Source organism: Candoia aspera, chromosome 9 (genome assembly GCF_035149785.1).
Source record: "Candoia aspera isolate rCanAsp1 chromosome 9, rCanAsp1.hap2, whole genome shotgun sequence".
In the NCBI taxonomy this organism is placed as follows: Eukaryota; Metazoa; Chordata; class Lepidosauria; order Squamata; family Boidae; genus Candoia; species Candoia aspera.
In genome coordinates, this window is record NC_086161.1 from 3034068 (window position 1) to 3044984 (window position 10917).

The 10917-nt window shown below is 48.8% G+C and overlaps 1 protein-coding gene across 1 annotated transcript in view; it reads left to right on the forward strand.

The window, feature by feature from the left end:
- NHERF4 (NHERF family PDZ scaffold protein 4) overlaps positions 1-10917 on the forward strand; it is a 284353-nt gene that overhangs the window by 181238 nt on the left and 92198 nt on the right. The gene's annotated exons all lie outside the window — the stretch shown is intronic.

A 10917-nucleotide genomic window follows, 5' to 3' on the forward strand; every position in this document is an offset into this window, starting at 1 on the left:
GGCAGTTATATCTCATATTTCTTTCTTTCTTTCTTAGATTAATATTCTGCCTTTCCTGTGTGAGCTCACAGCACCTTACATGGGATCTCTCTTTAGTTACCTCCAAAATAACACCCTGGGAAGAACAGTGGGCTGAGGAAAAATGGCCCAAAGTCACCCAGGGAGCCTCTAAAGCTAAGGCCGGATTTGAACCCGGGTCTCCCCACTCCGTGCCCAATAACTTAACTACTATCCTCTGCTGGCTCTTATTGGGCTTTTAAGAATGTCTCCAAGCACAAGAAAATTCCAGACTCGCAACCAGCGACAAGATTTAGCCCGAGACTGACTGAATTCTTCAAACAGGAAAAGTCGCCAAGTTTTTTTTTATGAGCCTTTGTAAAAAGATTAAGATGAGCGCAGCAGGATTAGCCTGTAGGCCTGCCCTGTGTGTATACAGAGCTCCACAGAGGGCTTTTGAAAAGAAGTCCCCAAGTAGAACATTTTCGGAATATATCCACTTGCTCTCTTTAAATCTCTGCTTTCTACTCAAGCTGATACTTTAGGCAGCTAACAAAATGAAGAAGAAAAGAGCACCGTTCAACAATATCCAATAAAAAGGGGAGTGAATTGTGTTCCCGGTTATCAATATCCAAATGCTACCTCTAACCCTAGAGACATTCAAGACACAGGCACCGGTGCTCTTATTCCCAATACGTTTGCTGAATGTATCTCCTGTTAAAACGGCCATCACTGTTTCTTAGGCCAGGAAGTGCAAGAGTTTAATCACCTTTTTTGCACCACCCTCCACCCTCCACATAATTTTAGCTGCTCACATCATCACCTTGTACAAAGATATTGGCTGTTGGGGTTCTATCCTTTTCCTAAGCATTCCACACATGGAACATTGTTTTTCACAGCAACAACCACCGATGGGTTCGATGGTTTTATTCGACCCTCACTGCCATCTGGATCTTGAACCACGGGGTCAATTCTGTCTGCTAGTCCTTCTAGGGCTTCTGTTGTGTTGCATCTCCGCCCAGTGCAAATTTCTTGCACCCCACTTCCTGTCTGGATCCCTCAGCAATTTGGGGTGGGTGGCAAGCTTCTTATTTACTGTTTATCTCTAGCTCAGAATCAGTTAAGAACAATTTCAAAAGCACCAGTTGCAATCTATAAATCAGTGTTTCTCAACCTTGGCAACTTTAAGCTGTGGGAACTTCAACTCCCAGAATTCCCCAGCCAGCCTTGCTGGCTGGGGAATTCTGGGAACTGAAGTCCCCACAGCTTAAAGTTGCCAAAGTTGAGAAACACTGGTATAAATCTTGGACATTTTTAGGAGTATCCAACTAGCATGTTTTCAGCATGACCTCTCCAGCACATATTCAGCTAAAATCCTTTTTAAAAAATGGCGTTCTTTGCAATTTTTTTATTGGGGCTTAGCATTCACCTAATGTTCAGCTGCTCTGTGCATCTAAACCCACCTTCCTCAACTGGCACCCTTCAAACGTGTGGGACATCACTTTTGAGATTCCTGCCCAAGCTGGGCGATTTATGGTTTGAATGCCGTTGGCTCCGGAGGGCTCCAGGTTGGAGAAGCCTGTTGAAAATAGACTCCCCTCGGGGTCTGGACCACCTGGGCTTTATTCCCCCTCAAGGCATCCTGGGAAGTGTAGTTTAGCCTCCTCCGTTCCTGAGCGCCCCGCGCCCTGTGATTTGACGCCGGAGTGAGGAGGGCCCTGAACGCGCCTGGGTGGTGCAGCAGCGCCGGCCTTTGTGAGTGAGTTGCACGCTCGTTTTCGGGGAAGGGGGTGAGCGGAGCGGCTGGTCGCTTCGGATCTGGGAGCGGAGGAGGAGGAGGAGGAGGAGGAGAGAGGCGAGGGGGGGGCGAAGAAGGCTGGGCCTTTTGTGGGGGGCTCTGCGTCTTCTCGCCGGTCCGGGAAATGTAATAATCTGGAGGAGGCGCGGAGGAGTCGTCTGCAACGGACGCCCCCGCGGTCTGCCCTCCCAGGGGAGCGGGCTCAGGGGGTGGCAGCCTGCGCGTTCCCGTCCTCCGGGCGCAGCATCGACCAGATTGTGCCCGGGTGGGAGGGGCGGAAGAATTGGCCCCGCTCGCGGCTCCTGCCGCGCTCCAAGGGGGGAAGCCGGGGGACGCCGCGGCTGCTTCCCCGATGCGGCTCGGGGAGCGGGGAAGCGTAGTAAGAGGGGACGGGAGAGTCGGGGCGCCGTCGGGTGGAGCGGAGCCACCTTGGAGAGCGCCCCGGGTCCGTGCGCGGACGGCGGAGCGCGCCTGGCTGCCCCTCTCCGGCCAGCCCCGCTCGGGCGGTCGCGTTGGAGGGCGCGCTGGCCCCGGCCCCCCTGTCGCCGGGGCGGGGAGAGGAAGCGGCGCTGGAGCAAACGCGCCCGGCGTCGCCGACTAAGCGAATTCTCAGGGGCGCAGCGCGCTCCTGGGCTCGCGGTCTCCTCCCCGCCGGTGGCGCTCCGACGCGCGCCCGCGGTTGTCCCCCGCCTCCCGGTCCTCCTCTCCGCCAGTTGCACCAGACACGCCTCGCCGATCCCCCGCCTGCCCTTCGCACGCCTCTCTCGGCTCCCCCAAAGCCGCTCCCGGCCGAGGCAGGCTCAAATCCCGGAGATCGCGCCCCGGAGGTCTTAGGAACGGGCAAAAAGCGCGCAGCGGCTTTGCGTGCGGAACTTTCGGTGCGCTGCAGCGCCGCTGCTGGCCGTCAGAAGCATTGCACGAGACGGGTGGGGGGGGTCCTTCCGAGCCAAATCGGTTTGCAAGGGGGGATATCTCCCTTGAGCAGCCCCGCACCCCCCAAAAAGCGGATGGTCCCTTCCCGCGCCAAGGGCTGTTTTGCGCCCGACTCGCCTGTCTTTCTCTAAACCAGAACTTTGGTGGCGGGATGGAAGCTCCCACCCCTTGTTTATCAAAACTGTAATTAACTGGTTGGGGTTTTGGGGTACACACACACACACACACACGTTTAAAAACACTTTGCAACCCACTTCCCTAACCTGAAATGCCAGAAACTCAGTCTGTTTTCAAAAGTGCAAATTTTAACCAGGCAGATTAAGGATTAGCAATGCACTTTCCCCCCCCCCCCAAAGAATGGTTTCAGCGATGTTTGGAGCAGGCACATTCCAGAGCATTCACAGCTGGGAACGGCGTTCTCCCTATAACCTTGGCACAACAGCACTGGGTGTGCGTCTGTGTGTGTGTCTGTGTGTGTGTGTATTTTATGTATATGAGTTTGCATCGGGTTTGGTTTAACATGCATGCACTTAAAAACATTTGATTTCATTGCTCTGTAAATTTGGGAATCTCTGACTCTCTTTTCCCATTCCCTTCCTTCCTTTCCATTTTTTTTTTAATTATTTGAAGGCAAACAATCCAAAAAGGCATGGGAGAGAAGGAATCTGACCCCATACCCCAAAACCCAGTGGAGATTCAATTTTGACTTACCTGACATTCTGCAGAAACAGAAAATGGAGAAATTTGTTTTCCACCCGCAACAGTGTCGTGTGGACCAAATCAAGAACACTCAGCTGGGCTTCCTAATGCAAAAAGGAACACATGCAAGAAAACAGGATTTTTTGGATTAAAAAAGAATTCTAAATCCTTGGTGCAGATCTTGACTGGGAGACAAACAATATTAATCTTTTATACCTACGGATATAAGTTTGAATTTTTCTCCCCACAAGCCAAGTATTTAAAACCTCTAGAATCCATTGATTTGACAATCAAGGATTGCGCGATAGTTTCAATTTGAATATTCAAAGGCTTCAGAAAATGGACTCTCTTGGAGGAAAACCCAGCATTTCCCCATCTAGGAGAGGGTCTGGGGGAACAGGGTCCATTGGCCCCATCTTCCTGGGACCCCCCCTTGGGGTTCCTTTTCAGCTTTTTAGCTTCCTTGCCCCAAACAAGGCAGGTGCCCCCAAAGAGAGCCCACATCTTTGCAGATGACAAATCCTGGGTCAGCCCTGGCACTTCCATTCCAGCCGCCACCGGATGACACCTCCTTGCCACAGTTTGGGGAGGTCTGGGGATTGGGGTGCATTTGGGGGGACGGCCTGATATTTTTGTGGATAAAGATGGCCTGCCAGGGGGGCGTGGCATGGCCAGGAAAATAGCCACTGAGGCCTGTAAGCAGTGGGGGTTGGTGAGCGTGGGACACCATTCCATGAGACTTGGGATCGTCCGATGTGTCCCCCCTTTCTGCCCCACTCCCCCCTTTTCCTTGATGTAGACATGTTTTTAAGCTGCTGCTTTGCTGCAACTGTTCCAATTTGCATTGTGGGAGCTCAGTGTCTCTGGGAAGTTGGATTTTTCTCCCCACTCCTAGATCCTGGCAGTCGCATGGAAGGCGGGCTGAGGTGTATTTTAACCTCAGAGGAAATCTCCAAATTTTGAATCTGGATTTTTTCACGCCTTTTCCTTCCATCCCTCCCTGGAAGGAACTGGGGACAGCTGAGTCAACGAAAATGTAGGCTAAGATGTTAATGATCTACTATGAATATAATTTGGCCATTGTTCCAGTTCATTTTTTGTTTTTTTGAAAAAACACTTCAACAGATACTCTTGACTCTTGATAAAGAGACGTGCATTGCTTAATTTATGACATAATTCCTTTTCTGCTGGAGCTCGGTCTTTCAGAGCATCTCTTGCACATTTAAATGCTCTGTCCTCTTTCCACTTCTTTCTTTTAAGTGTGCATAATCTGAAAGGCATCCCAGAAGGGCCTATGCGATACCCTGGAAATGTGAGAGAGTACCCAGCGGGGTTTTACCAGCGGAAAGGGTGGTTTGAGGGCTTGGCCACCCCTTAAAATCCAGAGACTGTATGTAGCTGACATTGGAAGCTCTGCCTGATCCTGTGGAAGAGAGGTGCTAGAACATGACCCAGGGGACATGTGAATTGCTGGGGGAACTTGCCCAAGGATCCGCCCTCTGAACCGTTCATCTCTAAAACAGGATCTTTCAAATAATGGCCTGTCTCTTGCATTCCTGGCCTGTAGTAATTGGATACGAAGGTTTAAGGGAGGCCTGCAAACATTGGCTCTGAGTTGTGCTACTGATACCTGGAAGATGCACTCTGCATATCCTCAGAGGCCGTAACATACCTGCTGCTGAGTCCTGTCATTCCTACAGGCTGGGAGACTATGGTATTGGTAGTGTGGGCGGAAGAAACAAGCATAGCTTAATGTATCACCTCTTAAAATGATCTTGAATTCTCCAAATTTGTTTTCAGAGAATTGGGTCTGTCCTGGTCTTCCCTTTTCAGAATAAGCTGCCATGATTTGAAATGGGGATGTATATTTTGCCTTTTCAAACAGTATATTTGGAGTCCTTGATCCTCAAAATTCATGAATATAATCTAATAGAAAGGTCTTCTGTTTAAACTGCACAAATAAAACCACCTGCTCTGGATTGATGAATGTGCAGATAAGAAACATTCTGGTTTTTGGGTGGCAGAGGGAGATGGAAAACATTATTCCAGACAGGAGAATTCAATTTTTATTTAAAGAGGAAGCAGGGAGGACAAAGGCTGTTGGAATTAAATGCTATTTCATTTCTGGGGAAAGTTGACCTAACCAGTTTGGGACTTAAGTACACGAATGCTACCTCATTTTGATCTCCAGTTTCAGAAATGAGATGGAAAATCCTGGGAGATTATGCAAAAAATTGGAAGAGGCCCCCTACCTGGATCTCTTGGGCTACAGTTCCCATCACCCCAAATAGCAATGCTAGCTGGGGATAATGGATTTAACAGATCATTCTGTAATTTAACAGAAGGCACTGGGTGTGAAGAGACTGAATGCCAACATTTATTGTTGCTCTTGGGATATAATTTAGATTCTGAATGGTGCCCTCTAAACTCCAGAGTCATTCCCAAGGAGGTAGAAATGGTTGGATGTGAACTGGCTGTTTCCAAAACTCAACCAGGGAACCCTAATTTCTGGAATATCAAAAGCTGCCAAATTTGGAAATAATCCTCTCTGAATTTCAGGAAAAATTCAGCATAAGTATGCATAGGACTGGAGTTCAAAATAATAAACATGGCCTTTGACTCTGATCAGCATCAGTCTCTCTCCTTTTCCTCTTTTTTAAAGGAAATATTGGTTAAAGGTTGACTTAGCAACGTATCTGGGGGTGACCGAGGACTGATGGAATGACTGGTTTCATGGATTGCATTAGACCATGTGCGTCTTTCCTAAGCTACAATTGAGTGTCGCCGAAGGAACCCTCAGCCTCCCTTTTCTGGATGGGTTAAAGCTGGGATATTTTATTGGTATTTTGAGTGGGGTGGCATAGTTTTAAAGCACAAAATGGGTACCTTGAGCCTTGCAGAGATATCAGGAGGGGGTTTCATCCCTTACATTTCCCGAACTTGTTCGCAACATGGGCCCTGGTTCTGGCATCTTTTGGGGTGTAGCCTTTGACATGCGCAGCAAAGCGCAATGTGGCCCTTGAATTGCACAACTCTGACTTGGTGCATTACAAACAATGAATTTAAGCACGGGACTTTCGTCTTGGAGGAACTGCATTGTTGTGCACTGATTTAATATGGGGTGCCCCTCTTTCTAATCAGCACTGTGCCTGTGACTTGAGTGAGGATTCAAAACCAAGTCTGTAATCACGAAGTAATGGCAATTAAGCGTTGAAGTTGTGCACTTTCAGAACAGGAACAAGGGGTGTTGTTTGAAGGCAGTCCCATCCTTAGACCAGGAGCCCTGACCACTAAGGCTACAGTGCAGATGTTTGGACCACGCCTTTGCGAATGTAGTGGGACATAACCCAGGCAGTCTTTTAAAAGGGGCATGAGTGCGTCCTAAACCAAGCCGAGATGCAGGAAGATGGGTAACCATCTACTCAAGAATGGCTTGGCAACGTTCTTGCTCTAAAGGCGACATTGCAACAGAAGTGTCTAAAGCAGTGTTTTTCAAACTTGGCAACTTTAAGATGTGTGGACTTCAACTCCCAGAATTCCCCAGCCAGCATGAAAAACTCTGGTCTAAAAGGTCCAGGAATGTTTTGCAATTGGAAAGCATTTAGGTATTTGGGCTTTTTTCCTCTTCTCCCACCCCTAGCCATAAGCAACCTTTGCATCCTAGTTTGGATGTGGAGTTGGCCCCCTTTTAAAAGAAACGGCATGACAGAGCGGGGCAGAATTCATTATTTCTGCATAAGCGCTGGTTGGCTGGATTGAGCTGTGGGTGTTTATATACAGGGGTGGAGAGGGGAATAGTTATGGCCCTAGAGATACAAAGCATGGCCTTTGGCTGTTTTGTTTTGCCTCTTTCATCCACAACTTACTCAGCATCAAGGGGGCATATTTGATGTGAGGCACATAAGAAAGTATTTCTGCTCATGCACAAATTGTTCTCCATTAGACTCAGCAGCAGGATCCAGGGTGCAGTGGGCATCCCTGGGGCCAACTGGAAAAAACAGGCACCCCTTAGCATTGTGTGTGTGGGGGGGGGGCTTCACTGGCTGCCCTTTTAATCCCCACAACGCCCTGAGACTGATGCTGGTTGGATGCATTGTGGGAAACTTGACCTGGCACCCTCAGCTCTACAGTGCTGTCCAATGTGTGTGACCTTGCCCTTCAAGACTCCCTAAAGAAAGAACGGGACTTGCCAAAATCCACCTTGACTGTGCAGCCACAGCACGAGGGGGGGGGGTGTCCCTCTGCTTCCCTTCCTGCACCTGAATGGAGTAATTCAGTTTGCATAGCTGTGCCTCCTCTCCCAGAGGTTTCCAAGGAAGCTAGGAGATTTCCCATGGACAAATATTCTGGAAATCAAAGCATTTTTTCTCCCAGAAGGATGCAACTCAGTGCAGGGCTCGGGGCTCTTCTGAACAATCGGGAGAAGGATAGTTGCAGTTTTGGAGAGCAGAGAGGCACCATCGATGCTGGCAATGGTCTTTCACCTTTCCCATAGGTTGTGTGTTGCCGGCTAGTCCCTTGGGCTTCGAGCATGTCTGTCTGCGTGTCCTGCTGGTGGTTGCTGGAAACAGAAAACAGGGGCAGTGTCCAAACAGCAGATTGCAGACCGAGGACAGGTGCCTTTCACTTATCAAGACAGAATCTGCTACAGACAAGCCCAGGCCACCCCAGCTCGGCTCCACCTGCCTTCCTGAATCCATTTGTCTTGGGGGCGAAGTCCAGGATTGCACGAATGAATTTTTTCTGTTGTTATTTTCCTCACCAGGTCTTGCTTGACAAAGGCCTCAAAAGAGATGTCGCAACAGCTCCAAATAGCTGGAGGAGAGGGGGGACAGCTATACACCCAGTGTGCAGAGATTGGTTTCCACCCAGCAAGTTGGAACAGGACTTTGAAAAGAAAGAAGAAAATGAAGAATCCAGTGAAGAGAAGGAATGCCAAGAAGGCAGGGCAGAGATCTGAACTTCAGTTCTGGAGTCCAGCTTGACTCAGTTTTCCCCCTTCCTGTTTCTGCTTCTCCGTTGTTTGCTCAAATGTCTGAAGGATTTGGTAACGGAGTCTGAATCAGGTCATAAAAGACGATCGATAAGAGCATTGTTGGACTTGCTTGGCTGAAACAATTCCTAGAAATTAGCTTCTTAGACTCCCTCCCTCCCTCAGAAGAAGGCCTACGGATTCTGGAATAAATCAAGGGTGTGTATTTCACATTTTAATTTGCTCATGACAAAACTCCTTACTTTATTCCTACACTTCCATATATTGACATATTAAACAAGGGAGTGTTCCAGACAATGCAGTTGAAAGTTAGGCAGTCCACAATAGATCCTTAGTCCATTCTTTCATTCTGCAAAATGGGGAGAATGGACTCTGCTTTTTTTTTTCTACCAAAGTAACTGGTCTGGAGGGACAACCAGGAAGGGCTGATGGGATCCTGGGACAAGTATCTCCTCTGTCCACTGATTGGGCTGGTTCAAAATGCACTGCTCTCTAGCTGCACCGTAGTCTTGGATGAAATAGATTACGTTGACCCGTGGAAATATTGATGCGATGAATGTGTGCAAGTAAGCAGTTGTGAGAGAGAATGGCTCCTTTCAAAAGTGCGCCTCAGAGGGCTTCGTGAAGGTATTCCAAAATCACATGTGAAAACTATCTGGTGTGAAGATGCTTAGAATTCTGCCCAGGGTGTTTTGGTTTTTTTGCAATTCTGATCACCAGGAATTGGTGCGTGCATCCAGTTTGTCTGGCTGGGGGGTCTTTTCAAGGCACTATGGAGCCTCAGCAGAGCGTTCTGGAGGGTGGCATAAAAGTGGGGGCATTTGGCAATACCTGCAGATGAGGCTCACTGCTCCTGTTCAACTGGATCCTTGCAAGGAATCCCGCTGGCCAGAAGAAATGATCTGTTAGCAAATGCTGCCACCTCATGGCCAGAGGTGAGAATGCAGTACTCTCATCCTGGGGGCCAACCTAGCTGAGATACTTCCTCCTTGAGGGAACCATCATACAGTGTTTCAGGCCACTCCAAAATCAGCTCTGATCCCATGGCATCCCATATCATCATTCCCTTTTGAGACACTGAACCTCTGGACAGGCTGTGGAAAATCCAGTGTCCCACTGACAGGAACTCCACTGTGCCTTCCACTTGGGGTCAGCTCAGCTTCCCTGCAGATGTTCAGCTGCCAGAGCATCTTTCCCAGACCCTGGAGCGATAATGGGCCTACTCTCTTAGGGGGGGGGGGAATTGCCAGGCTAGTATTGAATCCATGGAAGAGAAACTAGGGTGAAGTCTGAATACTGCCTTTTGCACTCAAGTTGGTTGTGGCCCTTAAGTCAAGCCCTGATGGGTTTGGCAGCTACTGGTGTCTCAGGGCTGAAGGCAGGATTGCCTTCAAGCTAATCCTGGGTATTAGGGAGCCCTCCAGAAGCGCTGGGCCACAACTGCCAACATTTTTTGGTTGCATTAACTGGGAATTGTAGAAGTGGCTGTCCCCCACATTTGTAGGGCATCGAGTTAAAGAGGCCTAGCCTTTGTGGCAAAGCATTTCAGCAGATTATAGCTTCATGCAAGTTCGATTTTAAAAAATGCTTTTAGTTCAGGGGAATAGGGGAAAAGTACCATCTTTACCGTGGGGAGAAATTTAAGTGAGGGAATTACGTTGGAGCACAGAGCCAATCCTTCCCCTCAGGTCCCCAGACTGGAGTCTTTAGAAGGTGATTGGATTCCAGATTCATCCATCGTACTAACCATGGTTTGGTGAGGAATGTTCACAAAACACAGTAAGCCAAAACCAAAACAATTTGGCAAGCAGAAGGATCCAGGTTCCTGTGCTGTTCTGGGCAGAAACCTCCTTAAGGCGGCTGCCCTTTGCATCGTGTTTCTGCAGAAGTTGTTTAGGTGTGTTCTGCTGGAACAGGAGGTTCACATTTCAATAAACAGGTTTAGATTGGGCTGGGAACATCAGAAGCATAAATACGTAATTTCCTGGGAACCAGGCTAGGGATCCATGGGTTCTCTTTGAGGGTTGGGATCCAATGACTACAGATGGTTCCTGCTGTGCCAGTGGCTGCTTCTGGCGGGAAGGAACAGAGGCTGCCGCTGGTGGTGGTGGTGCACAGCCGAAAGCAAGCTGTCCATGCGGGATGTTTCTGTATGTGCAGCTCCATCTGGTGGCCACATCAGACTCTTTTTTCTGTAGCTGTTGCTCTGTTTATAGGGTCTGTTTTGAAAATGTCCTGCACCCCCTTGTTCTGGGAAAGGAGGCACTGCATGCTGCCAAAACACCCATGAAAACATACAGTGTTGGGAATCCATAGGGGGGTTTATACTGTACTACTGCATGTAGAACCCCTCTGCAGATGTTATGGGTGACTGCTGTTTTCTCCCATCAGTTACTGATGATGATGATGATGATGATGATAATTAAAGAGCGATGAAGTTGAGAAAGACAAATATCACCGTCTCAAAATGTGATATAGGGATAGGTCTGCACTGAGT